Source organism: Salvelinus fontinalis, chromosome 21, assembly GCF_029448725.1.
Source record: "Salvelinus fontinalis isolate EN_2023a chromosome 21, ASM2944872v1, whole genome shotgun sequence".
NCBI lineage: Eukaryota > Metazoa > Chordata > Actinopteri > Salmoniformes > Salmonidae > Salvelinus > Salvelinus fontinalis.
In genome coordinates this window covers 24,179,701-24,197,534 of record NC_074685.1, presented here as the reverse complement: position 1 = coordinate 24,197,534, position 17,834 = coordinate 24,179,701, and the positions used below count along the sequence as shown (strand labels likewise).

The 17,834-nt window shown below is 41.7% G+C and overlaps 1 pseudogene; it reads left to right on the top strand.

The window, feature by feature from the left end:
* Positions 1-16,859: 16,859 nt before the first annotated feature.
* On the top strand, positions 16,860-17,436 carry LOC129819126 (myosin light chain 4-like; annotated as a pseudogene).
* The last annotated feature ends 398 nt before the right edge of the window (positions 17,437-17,834 follow it).

Sequence of the window (17,834 nt, the reverse complement as noted above, 5' to 3'; positions counted from 1 at the left end):
TTTAGAAGCCTCTGATAGGCTAATTGACATAGTTTGAGTCAATTGGAGGTGTACCTGTGAATGTATTTCAAGGCCTACCTTCAAACTCAGTGCCTCTTTTCTTGACATCATGGGAAAATCTAAAAAAAAATCTGCCAAGACCTCAGAAAAATAATTGTAGACCTCGACAAGTCTGGTTCATCCTTGGGAGCAATTTCCAAACACCTGAAGGTACCACGTTCATTTGTACAAACAATAGTACGCAAGTATAAACACCATGGGACCACGTAGCTGTCATATCGCTCAGGAAGGAGACGTGTTCTGTCTCCTAGAGATGAACGTACTTTTGTGTGAAAAGTGCAAATCAATCCCAGAACAACGGCAAAGGACCTTGTGAAGATACTGGAGGAAACAGGTACAGAAGTATCTATATCCACAGTAAAACGAGTCTTATATCGACATAACCTGAAAGGCCGTTCAGCAAGGAAGAACCCACTGCTCCAAAACCACCATAAAAAAGCCAGACTACAGTTTGCAACTGCACATTGGGACAAAGATTGTACTTTTTGGAGATATGTCCTCTGGTCTAATGAAACAAAAATAGAACTGTTTGGCCATAATGACTATCGTTATGTTTGGAGGAAAAAGGGGGAGGCTTGCAAGCCGAAGAACACCATCCCAACCGTGAAGAACGGGGGTGGCAGCATCATGTTGTGGGGGTGCTTTGCTGCATGGGGGACTGGTGCACTTCACAAAATAGATGGCATCATGAGGCAGGAAAATTATGTGGCTATATTGAAGCAACATCTCAAGACATCAGTCAGGAAGTTAAAGCTTGGTCGCAAATGGACAATGACCCCAAGCATACTTCCAAGTTGTGGCAAAATGACTTAAGGACAACAAAGTCATGGTATTGGAGTTGCCATCACAAAGCCCTGACCTCAATCCCATGGAAAATGTGTGGGCAGAACTGAAAAAGAGTGTGCGAGCAAGGAGGCCTACAAACCTGACTCAGTTACACCAGCTCTGTCACGAGGAATGGGCCAAAATTCAACCAACTTATTGTGGGAAGCTTCCTGAAAAGTTTGACCCAACTTAAACAATTTAAAGGCAATGCTAACAAATATTTATTGAGTGTATGTAAACTTCTAACCCACTGGGAATGTGATGAAAGAAAGAAAAGCGGAAATAAATAATTCCCTCTACTATTATTCTGACATTTCACATTCTTAAAATAAAGTGGCGATCCTAACTGACCAAATACAGGGAATTCGTACTAGGATTAAATGTCAGGAATTGTGAAAAACTGAGTTTAAATGTATTTAGCTAAGGTGTATGTAAACTTCCGACTTCAACTGTATATAATTATTACATTAAAGACTATATACTTTATTTGCTGACAGCTAATCCACTAATTAATGGTGACGTAAGATATATTTGTTCTGTATGTAGCTGGATCTACAAAACAGATTTTGTGAAATATAAACAGAGCTTCCTTTGTAGACCACTTTTAAAGCAGCAATCAGCAATAAAAAAACAAAGTGTTTTCTCTGCACCTGTTTCGGTAAAAAGCTGAGGGATGGGGCTGGAGAAATGTAACCTCTTTCAAATTCATAGACCGAGCTATGGATACAATGACTGATCATCCATGATACCAAAATTATAGTTTTAACCATGTTTTGGGGCTATAAAGTGTTTGTTTACAAATATTGGCATAAAACAGGGTTATATTTTGGGTTTGGATTGAGAATAACAGTTGAGCTGAGCTTGTAAATTATAGTGTATTATTCAAGAATCAATGGGTATGTATCAATAATTTCTAAGCCCAAAGATGGATGTAGCAACAGCTGATTGTCCCTTGTAACATCTGACAAACGTAACATCTGACAAGCGAACATCTGACAAACGAGTCGTTCATCAAAAAAAGTAATTTAGTCCACGATTAAACAACAAAAACATAAAGAAACTAACAGGCAAATCTGTTTACAAGATGCTTGCACATTCCAATCACACACATGGAATAAAGACACTTCATAAGCTAGGAATGTGATTCCAAATTACATCATTACTGATAGGCTCATTTATCAGAGTGTCTCCTTTAGATTAGATTGGAGAACATTTGGTTGTTTGTGAATGCGGTCTTCTCCATGTGACATTCGACATGGCCCATGGCTGTCTCTAGGGAGGATGATGCAGGCCAGGGTAATGGCTGCCAGAGAAGGCAGGACCTTGAGAAATAACAATCCCCTATAGATCCAGTACTGCCTGGTTCAAAACAGAAGCCAGAGATAAACATGGAATAAATATGGATGGTCAGTGCAATTCTATGAAAATAAATGCTAACAGATTTGGGTGATGCGACCACGAGGCAAGTCCTATGTGACATACACTTTGCCACAATAATAATGGTTTTTGGTATTGTTAGACCCAACCAATACTTTTTGTAAAGTAGGCAAAGAGAAAGGGAATTGAAGGACAAGCGGTGAAGAATATAGCTTGAGAAGTCTATTTGCCCTCATAACAGGTGTCGAAAGCAACCCAGCAGCTTTGCAGTTCTTGACAAAACCGGGTGCGCCTGGCACCTACTACCATACCCCGTTCAAAGGCACTTAAATATTTTGTCGTGCCCATTCACCCTCTGAATTGCACACACACACAATCCATGTCTCAATTGTCTCACGGCTTAAAAATCCTTTCACCTGTCTCCTCCTTTTCATCTACACTGATTTGAAGTGGATTTAACATGTGACATCAATAATGGATCATAGCTTTCCCCTGGAATCACCTGGTCAGTCTGTCAAACCTTATTGGTTTGTACACTCAGTGTATATTCATAGAGCTCAACAAAACATACATAGTCTGTATGATAAATATGTATTTTATGACATATTTCTTTGGAATTTCAAACAGTGGCGACAACCAACAGTGTAGACCGACATTATTTGGAGAGCTGTCAAATAGTTTGTCAGACAGTCTGTAAAATACACAAATAAAACAAGAAGACAGGAAAACAGCTTTCAACACACGTCCCAATAAACTCCAAGCTGCATTTCCAGTCTCTAAAGACAGTAGTTCTGTAACGGTTTCACAACTGCAGGCATCTCTCACATATTCATTAATTAGCCCCACTGTGTCAACCTATCAGAATAACAAATAGAGTACACACACACACACTCTCCTACACATACACACACACACACACCTGCACACACGCAAACATACACACACGCGCACACACACACTGCCCTCAGGGTCCAGACAGCTAATCAAATGCAGAGGCTCCCACTGCATTACCTCTTAATAACTGACAGCTATTTAAACATGCAAGGGCAATAAACACAGACTATATACGACACAATTCATCTCCTAACGTTGACAGGGAATGATAAGGAAAAGAATGTTGGTTATTGGAGAGGAGAAGGTTCTGAAGCTGCCCCTTACACAATTAGATAATGAGACACCTGACCAAGGATGACAGTGTGGGGAGAACGTCATTGGAGGACGACATACGCCAACAGTGCACATCCTCTCCGTTGGGTAAGAAGAATTGCACTCACCCCAAAATCATTCACAGTGTAATCATAATAATAGCATATACAATCAAGGGCTCCAATGAGGAGTGTATCGGTTTCACGACACCTCAGAGTCATATAAAAGAAGGGTGATCCAACATTCCCTAGAGCTCTGACCTACAGTATGTAGAGGGCGGCGGTGTGTGTGTCACGTGGGTGCCCTTACAAAAACAAATGCGTGAACAAATCACGTGAAAAAAAAGTTTTTTTCCCCAGATATTTATCTTTGCCACTTCCAGCTACATCTGGTTTCCCATCCAGGGACTGACCAGGGACCGACCAGGAACAACCTTTCTTAGCTACAGAGGCAAACAAGCAGTGGGATGCAGGGTGCTATGTTGCTGGAACGAATCTGACAAAACTTGCAACTGGAAAATAATCAGCTAAAGCAAAGGCCAGGTTAACAAAGATAGGGAAAATTGCAGGAGATAGGCAGACGTTTTAGTTAATAGATGTATCTTCTTTTTTTTTGCATTCATTTATAATTCATTTATCCTCACATTTCGAAATAATTTCCTTGCAATATTTTGTTTTCCTATCAATACATTTCAGTTCATGTTTTGCTTTCAATATAATTATTTTTGTTTGCAATACTAAGACATTTGTTTTTGAATTCAGAAGATTTGCTTTATATTAATGGCACAAATGTGACACTAGAGGATAGCACCATATAAAAACCCTATTACTCTGTTTATTTAACATGCTGTGACCTTTATACATTAGAACTATGTCGCCATTTGAAAGTGACCCATTAACCTGCCTGTCCAAAAATAATTCTGCCAATTTCCCGCAAAATCCTTCCCTTATCCTGAATTTAGCCTTTTTAGAAGTGGTCACCCTAATTCCACCTGTAGTAACATTACTACTGCAACATGTTAACACAGTCTTTTCACATGTAAGGAGAATAACATTATTATATATTTTTTGTATGTGTATGTATGTATATGTGTGTGTGTGTGTGTGTGTGTGTGTGTGTGTGTGTGTGTGTGTGTGTGTGTGTGTGTGTGTGTGTGTGTGTGTGTGTGTGTGTGTGTGCGTGCGTGCACATGTCTGTATGTGAGAGAAAGAGAGACAGAGAGACCAGCATGAGAGGTGCACATTGTCTTGTGAGCTGTGAAATTCAAGTAGTGCTTTTCCTCTCATCTCCCCTGCCCTCCTAGAATATCGAGCACGCCCTGATTAGCCGTTTGTACAAATGGATAGATGACAAAATGAATGGATATGTGAACAAAAAATAAGCAAGAAATGGCTGGGCAGTCATTTGTTATTGTAAAGCCAGGAATCCCTCTGCACAAGAGCAAACAGCAGTGTGCAGGGGAGGTTCACTTAACATTAGCCTTGAAGTCAGGCTATCGTTTTTGGGTGAGTGCACTGCTCCATGGATTTCTCAATCCCCAACCAACTCACACTGGACAGAGTAGGATCTCTCCTCACCTCTCTCTATCGCTCTCTCTATCTCTATCTCACTCTATCTTCTGCTCTATCTCTTGCTCTCTCTCTACCTCTCTTTTCCTCCCCCTCTCTCACACACACATACCATACACACGCCACACACACTCCCACATGCACTCACCACACAGAACTCATGGAAGGCATGGTATAGATATCATACAGTGGACTAGGTTGGGTGGTATTACAGTAATGTATGCTGGATTAGGGTTACAGTTTGTTGACCTCATTTATATATTTTAATATAAACATTTCTGCCGCTGGAGCTCAGCCTACACATCTCAATAGACTTGAGAATTTATGAAACAGGACCACTCAGAGATGTTGTATTATTTTTGGAACACATGCAAACGTCAGGGGAAATTGCTTTTGTATCCTATGCACCGGGATGCCTCAGCAAAGCCCTCTCGCTCTGTCTTTCAAGCAATTGTCTCCAGTCTATAATCCAGTCATGGTTCATTCTGTACAATGATATTTGTATTTACAGAAAAAAAGGCAATTAGACAGTGTTCATGATTTATATGTTATGTATTTTTACACTACTATACCACATTTGATATAATACATGTTTTCTTCTGCCCCCTTTAAAAAAAAATGTAACAGAAGAAGAAGAAGGCATCAGACAAGGAAGTCACAGAATCTAGGGATTTCAATTAATATGTGACTATTAGTTTCTCATCAGAGATTAAATAAATAACACCCATATGGTTTTTGGAGATAATCTATTTCCGGCCAAATCTCTCTCTCTCTCCCACTCCTCCCTCAACACACCCTAATTCCTAATAGGAGGCGGCGCTCCCGCTGTGTCATGGCATCAAAGCCCTGCTTTAAATCTCAGCTCCAGTAAGGAGATAGCTAACATCCTGCTGGGCGCTGTATCCCTCATAATCATTTCTATCTTTATTTATGCACTCATTTGGTGCTGATACATTGATCCCAGCTGTTGCTCGCGAATGCTGTTTAGTCCAATAAAAATCCCTCAGCTTAATAAAGTATAGGAAAAAAACTATTGATCTAGCCCTAGCAGATGGCATAACCGGCGGGTCCCGTCTGCTCTGCACTGAGCTTTATTTATCTTTTCCATGTGGAAACACGTTCCCTATGGGTGTTTGACACACAGGGTCACAGCACATCCCTGGGTTGTGTGTATGTAAGGGGGATCTTCATCAATAAACTGATTCAAAGAAAGACATTTTTTGAAGCAGTCATGCGCTCGTACCCAGAGCCAGTTACGTCTTGGTTAGATGGATGCAGTGGCGGATTTAGGTATAGGATTTAGGACACGGGCAGCCGCCCCGGGCAGCACCTAGCTGGAAGCGGCACGGCCGCCCACACAACATGTTTTGGAATGGAGACATTTGCGCGATCTGTTTTCTATCACTTATTTGCCCGTCACGTCAATGATATCATGTCACCGTGTTGGACTGTGGGTCAATTAACCTTGTCAGAGTGGACGTCCTGATTCTAGTTTGTGAGCTAGGCAGGCTACTGCCTGGGAAGGTCTCCCACTCAGAAGTAAGAGAGGGGGAGGGGGGCGGGTCTAGGTTGACCTCAGGTCTCCCCACTGGAAGCCCGAGGTAGGGGGAGCGGGAATCTATCAAATAGCGCACCTCTAACTTTGTACTAATGCAATTAGTAAAATCAGTCACATTACGAAATGCTACCAAATAAACCACAATTCATTCATAATACTGTGAACGTATCGATTCACAGACATATTGTTGCATTTTTGTCTGGTTTTGCTCTGAAATCGTTAAGAATAATATAAAACCAGTCTGCACACCACCAAGGTGAATTGGTTTAGTCTTGACTCTTGGTTGACGTTGTTAAGGGATGGGTAATGTATTGATGCTCGAGTGCCAAATCAACACAAATTTGTTTCTATTTGTCTTTTTTAAGTCTTATTTTGTATATATATTTATATAGTTTCAAATGTTATGATTATTTATTTTTGTTGAACCAAATGTCTGAATAAAAATGACAGTTAGTGCAGAATGCTGCTGGATGGATGCTGCGTTGCAAAGGGTGTTTGACTGAATAAACTGAATGTGGATAATGCCAGCCTAGGGTCAGGATTAAGAAAACAGGGGATTGGGTTACACTTCAAGTTTTAAACTAATGCTATAGATAAGCCACAACTTATTTTGCTTCAGTAGTTGAACCTCAAAGTATTTTGCAGAAATGTAATCTCTTTCACCACTTCGGCGTGAAAATATGACCATAAATCTTGCACCAAAAGTATGACTAAAATGATATGATCAACGGTTTAAAAGTGAACAACAATACACAAACAATGTAGATATAGCCACGCTGGAGCCAAGTGCAGTAATTTAAATGTCCACAGCTCCTGTAACACCTCCAAAGTAAGATATCATCTCTGCTATGCTTACTTGAGAGACAATGTTTACCTCTCTCTGAGATTGTTGCAAATGATGAATGTTGCAAACTAAGATGAGCCTTCTAGAAGGGATGGGATAGATACTATCCAGCCCGAATCACTAGGGTCACTAGGGACCCTATTTCATTCACACAGTCCCAGTGTTTGAGGCACTTAGCTTATTAGAAAAGTTGGTTACCTGGGGAAGTCACGATCAAAGCTGAATCAGCAATTAAGCAATACTGAGCCAAAATGAGATTTGATTTGGCTAACAGTCTGATACGTTTGAACCAGCTGCGGAATGTGCCAGTCATCAAATGCATACTGATTTGAATATTAGATGATCTGGCAGCGCTAACCTAATAGATATAGACACAGGTAAAGACAAAATAATGACAAATAAACACAACAACTGCAGAATAAACACACACAGCTTTGTAAGGTAAGGTGCTCAGAATGTCAAAAATGTCTACAATGTTGGTGAATAAATTATGAGGTGGTATTGAAACTTCCTGTTGTCTTCCTTGAAAGGTGCATTCTTAGAAAAAAAGGGTTCCTAAGGGGTTCTCCTGCTGTCCCCACAAGATAACCCTTTTTGGTTCCAGGTAGAACTCTTTTGGGTTCCATGTAGAACCATCTGTGTAGAAGGTTCTACATGGAACTCAAAAGGGTTCTACATGGAATCAAAAGGGTTGTACCTGAAACCTAAAAGGGTTCTCCTATGGGGACAGCCGAAGAACCCTTTTAGGTTCTAGATAGCACCTTTTTTTCTAAGAGTGTGTAGACTTTAGGAGTTTGTTAGCCTCCAGGTTGGCACCCCATTTCTGACATTAACTGTACGAGACAATACATTTAAGGTCATAGGGGGCCTGGAAAATAAACAGTTTGAAGAAATGATTGGTCCACTGCTACCAGGATTATAGGCCTGAGGTAAACAAATAGGCAATCCAGCTGGGAAAAGCGCCTGGCAAGCTTTGAGAACCCCCTAATAAGCCTATGTGCCGGTGTGATAAACAGGTACAAGCGATTTACAGACACACTCAGAGCACTGCTGCAGACTGCATCTGACATAGACCAGCATAGCAGAACAGGGGGACTACTGCCATGGAGCCAAGACCTCACTTTGGGAGCCAAGGATGGAGAGAGGTTTGAATAACATGGGAACTTCCCTAATCTCCCGTTCCCGAACCGGGCCTAGGGAACACAGGCACAGTTCTTATTCTTAGCAGGGGAGGACAGGTGGGGGGAGAGGGCACGTGACCTCTGCCATTTCCACTGTTATCACCCTGCCCTTGCTTAGAGGAAACAGAAGGAAACTCACTAGCTCTAGAGATGGTTTATTTATAGGGTGGTGGACAGTCAAACAAAATATCTTTGGGCTGAGAAAAAAAGGGACTCTTCACTTTTTATGGTGAAATGTGTGAGGAAAGGAGACGATAATGCAGGAAATGGCTTGAAAACCACAAACCCTACTATTCATAATAATACCTGTAAACTATTTTAGGGAGAACAATTTGTTTGCTGTGGTTAAAATATGTTATTTGTTAAGGTCACCTTTGGCTACCTTGTCTCTTGTTATTTGGGTTTGTTTCAGGAAACTCCCTCGCTCTCCAATGATGATCTCCCAGTAGATAGATGTCCAACTCATATTCCGGCTGACAGTTTTATGTGCTCCAATTGACCCAATATAACTAGGACTCCTCTAATTGGACTTCTTCTGGTTGATGTGCAAAGTGGGCTAGTGTACCTGTCGGAATTCTCAAAAAAGGGAAGAAACACAAGATCTAGGCCTGATATTATGGCCATACTATTAGATACTCTGAAAAGTGACACGTCTTGTGTACTAATCCACATTAGGGTATGTTACACTATTGACAATGAGAGTTACGGTATGGGTGAGATGATGTTCAGTCGTTTTTTCAAAGACAAGTGTTCAGAGGGTTGAATCAATTTCTACATATATAAACATGAATATTTTTTGAGGAGAGACGACAACACTCACCCTTGTTTGGAAGGACAAAAGACATGAAGGGCAGTACGTAGCTGAAATTTCACACAATGTAACAGTGCTCTGAGAGTCGGGAAACAAGTACAGGGAGTGAGTATTTTAATAAATAAACAAAACAATAAACACGAAACACAAACAACACACCGACAGTCAATAACACCTGAGGAATGGACCAAGGGGAGTTACAGATGTAGGGAAGATAATCAAGGAGGTGATGGAGTCCAGGTGAGTGTCATGAGGCGCTGTTGCGCTTGACGATGGTGACAGGTGTGTGGGATAATCAGCAGCCTGATTACCTAGAAGCCGGAGAGGGAGTATACGTGACACACAAGTATTCAGACCCTTTACTCAGTACTTTTTTGAAGCACCTTTGGCAGCGATTACAGCCTATAGTATTCTTGGGTATGACGCTACAAGCTTGGCACACCTGTATTTGAGGAGTTTCTCCCTATCATATATGCAGATCTTCTCAAGGTTGGATGGGGAGCGTTGCTGCACAGCTATTCAGCTATTTCAGGTCTCAGGTAATAGCTGTGCAGCTATTTCAGCTATTTCAGGTCTCTCCAGAGACGTTAGATCTGTTTCAAGTCCGGGATCTGGCTAGGCCACTCACGGACATTCAGAGATTTGGCTGTGTGCTTAGATTCCTTGTCTTGATGGAAGGTGAACCTTTGCCCCCAGTCTGAGGTCCTGAGCGCTCTGAAGCAGGTTTTCATAAATGATCTCTCTACTTTCCTCCGTTCATCTTTGCTTCGATCCTGACTAGTCTCCTAGTCCCTGCCACTGAAAACATGATGCTGCCACCACCATGCTTCACCGTAGGGATGGTGCCAGGTTTCCTCCAGACGTGACGCTTGACATTCAGGCCAAAGAGTTCAATCTTAGTTTCATCAGACCAGAGAATCTGGTTTCTCATGGTCTGAGAGTCCTTTAGGTGTCTTTTGGCACACTCCAAGCGGGCTGTCATTTGCCTTTTACTGAGGAGTGGCTTTTGTCTGGCCACTATACCATAAATGCCTGATTGGTGGAGTGCTGCAGAGATGGTTTTCCTTCTGGAAGGTTCTCCCATCTCCACAGAGGAACTCTAGAGCTCTGTCAGAGTGACCATCGAGGGAGGGAGGTGGAGGTGACCAAGGCCCTTTTCCCCTGAGAAGTTTTGCCCAGCCGGCCAGCTCTAGGAAGAGTCTTGGTGGTTCCAAACTTCTTCCATTTAAGACTGATTGAGGCCACTGTGTTCTTGGGGACCTTCAATGCAGCAGAAATGTTTTGCTACCTTTCCCCGATCTGTGCCTCAACACAATCCCGTGTCGGAACTCTATGGACAATTCCTTCGACCTCAGGGCTTGTTTTTTTGCTCTGACATGCACTGTCAACTGTGGGACATTATATAGACAGGTGTGTGTCTTTCCAAATCATGTCCAATCAATTGCATTTACAACAGGTGGACTCCAAGTTGGATTAGGATTAGCAATGGAAACAGGATGCACCTGAGCTCAATTTCGAGTCTCATAGCAAAGGGTCTTAAGTGAATAAGGTTTTTTATTGATTTTTTTGCAAATGTTTCTAGAAACCTGTTTTCACTTTGTCATTGTGGGGTATTGTGTGGAGATTGCTGAGGACATTTTTTTATTAGGCTGTAATGTTGAAAGATCAAGGATGTTGAAAGATCAAGGAGGAATCATGGCAAAACTTACTCAAACTCTTTACTTTTCAATGTAAAGCATTTTAAAATATAAGGAGCAACATACAGCATAATGCAAATGGGATATGTAGCCTTCCATTCCAAATGTGGTAATCTAAAACTGAAGAACGCGTATCACAAAATGACTCCCCTCTTTTCAAATACGGCACCTCTTTATCATGTTGTAAACCGTATTATGTTTTGATTCATTTCAAATTGCTTGCCTTGCTTCAATAGACTGTGAAATGCACTTTCATTTTTGTCGTTTTTCAATTTCTATCATTGTAAGCAAGAGGAAAAGAGCAAGAGGGGGAAATGATCAAACTGACAACCATTGTATAATTAAGAGAGTGAAGTATTAATACAGGCATTACCTTCACCAGCTAAAATGTATCACACACATTCTTAATTACAATGTTTACACAGATGTCCAGAAAATGGTTCGGGCAGCAATCACTCCATTATTATGATATATGACAGCACCAAATCATCATTGGATATCTAGATAATGAAAACAAGGAATAATGTTGTTGTTTAAGTTTACTGCGTTCCGGGAAGACAGAACATCATGTGGAGAGTGTTGATCCATGGTGAGTTTTTTTCTTTTGGAAGGATCAATCCATTTCAGTACAGGTGTTGTCTTAACCTTAAGAATGTCAGCATGATGTGTTGAGTCTTAAGTCATCATAAGGGCTATAGTACATACTATCATTTCAATAACAGACAGCAGGGCTGGTTAAAGCCCTACTGTCCAGTGGCACCTATGTGAGTGGCAACTACAGTGCATTCACTGCATTCAATCTCAATCTCATTGAGCCCTTCCTGGTTAAATAAAGGTTTATTAATTATAAATAAATTAAATAAAAAAATTCAAAAAGTATTCAGACCCCTTGACCTTTTACACATTTTGTTACATTACAGCCTTATTCTAAAATATATTAAATACCATATTTACATAAGTATTCAGACCCTTTCCTATGAGACTCGAATTTGAGGTGCATCCTGCTTCCATTGGTCATCCTTGAGATGTTTCTACGACTTGATTGGAGTCCACCTGTGGTAAATTCAATTGGACATGATTTGGTAAGGCACACACATGTCTATATAAGTTTCCAAAGTTGACAGCGCATGTCAGAGTAAAAACCAAGCCTTGAGGTCAAAGGAATTGTCCATAGAGCTCAGAGACAGGATGGTGTCGAGGCACAGATCTGGGGAAGGGTATCAACAAATTTCTAGTGCATTGAAGGTCCCGAAGAACACAGTGGCCTCAATCATTTTTAAATGGAAGAAGTTTGGAAACACCAAGACTCTTCTTAGAGGTGGCTACCCGGCCAAACTGAGGGAGAGAAAGGCCTTGGTCAGGGATGTGGCCAAGAACCCGATGGTCACTCTGAAAGAGCTCCAAAGTTCCTCTGTGGAGATGGGAGAACTTTCCAGAGGGACACACATCTCTGCAGCACTTCACCAATCAGGCCTTTATGGTAGAGTGGGCAGATGGAAGCCACGCCTCAGTAAAAGGCCTATGACAGCCCGCTTGGAGTTTGCCAAAAGGCACCTAAAGTGCTCTCAGACCATTAGAAACAAGATTCTCTGGTCTAATGAAACCAAGATTGAATTCTTTGGCCTGAATGCCAAGCATTACATCTGGAGGAAAACTGGCACCATCCCTACGGTGAAGCATGGTGGTGGCAGCATCAATCTGTGGGGATGTTTTTCTGCAGCAGGGACTAGGAGACTAGTCAGGATCGAGGGAAAGGTGAATGGAGCAAAGTACAGAGAGCTACTTGATGAAAACCTGCTCCAGAGTGCTCAGGACCTCCGACTGGGGGGTGAAGGTTCACCTTCGACTGGGGTGAAGGTTCAACCCTAAGCACACAGCCAAGACAATGCAGGAGCGGCTTCAGGACAAGTCTCTGAATGTTCTTGAGTGGCCCAGCCAAAGCCTGGACTTGAACCCGATCTAACATCTCTGGAGAGACCTGAAAATAGCTGTGCAGCGACACTCCCCATCCAACCTTACTGAGCTTGAGAAGATCTGCACAAAAGAATGAGAGAAACTCCCAAAATACAGGTGTGCCAAGTTTATAGTGTCATACTCAACAAGACTCGAGGCTGTTATCGCTGCCAAAATGTTCGTCAACAAATACTGAGTAAAGGGTCTGAATACTTATGTAAATGTGATATTTCAGTTATTTATTTTTTATATGTTTGTTTTTGCTTTGTCATTATGGGGTAACGTGTGTAGATTAATGAGGGAAAAAATTATTTAATCCATTTTGAAAAAGGCTGTAACGTATCAATATGTGGAAAAAGCCGAAGAGTCTGAATATTTAGCGAATGCACTGTATGTCAGATCTTAGCAGAAAACACACTCCTGGAAATAGAGCTTGACTACGTCTGCCTTTGACTCCAAGCGTGAACAATGCTTAATGCTCAAGATCTCGAGAGCATCTGAATGACTCCCAGGGTCGTGGAAAGGAATGTGGCCCCAGCCCTGCTCTATGCTCGCTTTTATTAGATGAGGGTTATTTTGTCCTTCCAGTGAAATGTCAGTTTCATCATCAGTTATGTTAACCTCCAACCCCACTGAGCCCCTCTGCTAGCCCTCAGTTGTTCTCAACCACCAATGGCTCCTGGGCAGACAACCAGCAAGCCCTGCCAGCCACCCAGCCTGCCTTCATTCCAGGTCTTATCTCTGGGCTTAAGAGCTCTCTGTCCCTCCCCACTCTTCCTGCATTGGCCTGTTCATACACATAAGGGACACATAGGGAACGAATCACCAATGCTTGTCGTCAAGAGGGGGATGACTGTGGGGAGACAGGGCTTTTGGTATATATATGGGACTTTTTCAGATTGTATAACTGTTGCCTAAGTGCTCACAATATTAAAGCATGACTACTCAGCAACAGATACTTCGGTCAGTTTGCAAGAGTGGTGTCTACCTCACACAGAACTAAGCTAAATCTGTGGTGTCCTCCCTGAAAAGGATGTACAGTGATAATGTTGACCGCAGCAGCCGTCATACCATATTTATGACATATGAATATGGTTACCATCTCAAAGAGAACAACTGTCACAGGTTTGTGACTACCGATGACACATTTCAGCGCAGGACATACTAACTCCACACAGGTAAGTAGACAGGGGGATAGATATTGCATTCTGGTGTTATGCAGCCAGAGCTAGAACCACAGTACATTGTGTATACTTCATTTCCTATACAATCATTTCCGTTTGTTGTCTAAAGCCAAACTTGCACTGACTGAACAATGAAATCAATGTCTATGGATGAAGTGAAAGTAGGTAATGGTTAAGGTTTGGGATAGGTTTTAAAAATGATTGCCTAGCACTGGGATTGAACTTGTGATCTTCAGAGCCATAGCTCATGGTTTAAGGCCTTCCTCCATCCCCATCCACAACACCCTAATAAGTCACAAGCCTATTAGATGGTGTGCCCCTAGAATTACTCTTGACAGGACACTTTTCAGAAGGTCGCCTTAATTGTCATATATTGATTAATCGTAATTCAGGAAATTATTGGTGGGCAAAATGGAAGTGATTATTAGCGCCAAATCTATCCCCATCCAAGTGAACATGTTCGCAAATGAGATTTGACACACTGAACTACAATTTTCTCAATTTAAATCGCTTCATAAATGATGGATGTAGCTAGACAGTTCTGCGAATATTTTTCAGAGAATTTATGTTCCATTCTGCCTTTTCTAAATGCATATGGCCAATCTCTCTCTCTCACTCTCACTCTCACTCTCACACACACACACACACACACTAAAAGAGGACAAACGAGCTGTCAGGCCTGCTGGCCATGTGACCTCTAAGGTAAGGAAAAGGGAGATAATGATCTTAAGCATAGCCAAACACACACACACACACACACACACACACACACACACACACACACACACACACACAGAAAGTGTCCATACTTCACAGTGAAGGATTGAGTGGGACTTGCATGGTCAATAGACTAGGGTAAATGGATAATGCGATCATACCATGCCATGCTTTGGCTGCCTCTCAACTGAGATGATGAATTGCATTGTGTGTGTAAAATGAATGTAGCCGTGATAGATTAAAATTGGGGTGCAGTATGGTCCATCCTAAACATGCCCTCACTCCCGTAAATTAAATGGATTTTGGTTGATTAATTTATCAACGTTCAATTACGGGAAATTATTGAGGAGCAGAAGCCTAAATGAATACAGCAGAAACCTAAGCTGAGGGTCATTTTATTTATTTAATGGGCATACATACTATAACTGCACTAGTTACTTGACCTTGTAACCCTGACTACCACAGAGTATGATCAAGAGAAGACATACAGTATATGCACACACACACATAGCACACAAGTACTATGATTGTGTTTGTGTACAACCGTGTGTAGACTTCTATGTAGTCGGGCATTTCTTTTATCAGAGCCTTTTGTCATTAAACATAATACTCTTGTTTCAAGCCATAGGCTCCTTTGGTCATAACCTTTGCTAGTGGGACTGAGGTTTATAAAATGTTATATTTCATTGTTTTCTTTCCACCAGTGCTTTGTCCATTATTACATTGGATGCTACAAAAGATGTGCTTGACTGAGCATTGATTAACCTCTGCATTGGAAGGGAGATTCATGAGGCTTAATGCCTTTTAATGCATTTCCATCAAGCCTTATCATCTCATTCACTCGGCACATCGAGTCATTTAAATGAAAACAAAGATGGAGGCTTTTCATCATTAGGAAATAAATATGTATGACGGCACTAAGTTGAAGAGCGCTACAAAGTATGTTCAATAACATAAAACCGGATTTGACTGCATCCGCAGTTTGCTTTCCCTGGGCATTGGAAAGTATTTTATATACTATTTTGAGGAAAAGGAACAGGGTTTCTTCTGTTTTGAATAAAATATTTGAAGTAGATATCGTCAGTTGATATACATTATACATGTTTTCTACACATGCAATGTATTAGCGGGACTATAAACATGTCATAAACACCAGCATGTATAATAACTTTCAACAGTCAGATATTCTTTTAAAGGGAGAACATATGTTGTTTTTGCATAGAAATGTTGAAATAAATCAGTCATTATATCACTTTAAACAGCGCATCAAAGCAAAGAGCCAAACAGGTGCACTAGAGACACTAATCCAACAAGTATGGATTGTACACTGGAATTGATTTCAGAAACATTGACAGCAGAACCTTGGCGTAGCCCATGCTGAAGTAAATAGATGTCAGAATGAGCGTATTCTCCGTGAGCCAAAGCTATAACCAAATTTGATATACAAACATTCCTTTTTTACTTCAGTAAATTTGATTAAAAACTGACCATTGCTCTGTCATAGAAACATCTCATAGGATAGGCTTTTCAGTTTTAATGAACAGACAAAAAAGTCAATTGTCAAAAAAGCTATTTTGTTCAATGTTCTCATTCAGTAATAATACATTGTCTGTGTCCTAATTCCTGCCTGCACCCATCAGTTAGGCAGGACATTTTGGGATAATGTAGCTGGACACTGGTTAATGACAGTGGAGAGCCCTGTCGGCTTGATAGCAGCTGAGAACAATACCTAATTGTTACGCCACAGACAGGAGGATCTATTTCAGGTTTCTTCCTTTTATAGTGTGCCATAGGACCTTATTTATCGGCCCCATCTCCCCTCCCAGGCGAAGTACATATAAAAGCTTCAGGAGAGCCTTTGACCATTTGTGCTTAGAAATAGCCTCCTCCCTCCCTTCACACTCTCGCTCACCTTGGAACCCCCCCACATTCAGCACCATGACCCCCAAAAAGGTGGAAGCCAAGAAAACTGAGCCCAAAAAGGCAGAGCCCGCCAAGGAGGAAGCACCTGCTGCCAAGCCCATGCTGACCCCCGAACCCGTGGTCGAAGGCCCCATGGAGCCCGACTTTGACCCCAATAGCAACCCCTCTAATACAGCGCCAACCAGATCGAGGAGTTCAAGGAGGCTCTCACCTTCTTCAACCGCAAGCCCACGGGGGAGATGAAGATCACATTTGCCCAGTGTGGCAATGTGTTGTGGGCAACACCAACGTCCTGAAGGTGTTTGGCAAGCCTCGGCCGGAAGACATGAGCAGCATGCTGGTGGACTTTGAGAACTTCCTGCACATGCTGCAGCACATTTCCCACTCCGAGGACCAGGGTAATTTTGAGGACTTTGTCGAGGGCCTGCGGGTCTTTGACAAGCAGGGCAATGGCACTATCATGGGCACTGAGCTGTCACGTGCTGGCCACCCTGGGGGAGAGGATGAGTTGGACAGGCTGCTGGCGGGCCAAGAGGACGCCAACGGATGCATCAACTATTCTTCCTTTGTCAAGCACATCTTGTCTGGGTGAGCTGGATTTTTTTACCAGAAGGACTTTAATGATTCTCTATTATTTCCTCTCTTCTGGAGCCCACACCTGTCTCACAAATAACCCTGCCACTTTAGAGGTGAGCATGCATTCAATGTATTGTCCGTTTGTTGTCTAAAGCAGCTGGCAACAGTCAAGCAACAAATGTTGACTTGAGATTGAATATTGTATTTCCCTTGAATAAAAAATGTACAGTGACAAAGAAACGTTATTTATAGAGAAATGCTAATAAGATACTGAAGGCATGGAAATGATAAATGCCATAAATAAACCACAAATATAAATGTCAAAGATCATTTAATCATTTTCTTTCTCAAAATCAAAGTCTGCCTGCAAAACACTTTTACTTGATACAGAATTGTATGTTTTTAGTGATGCAA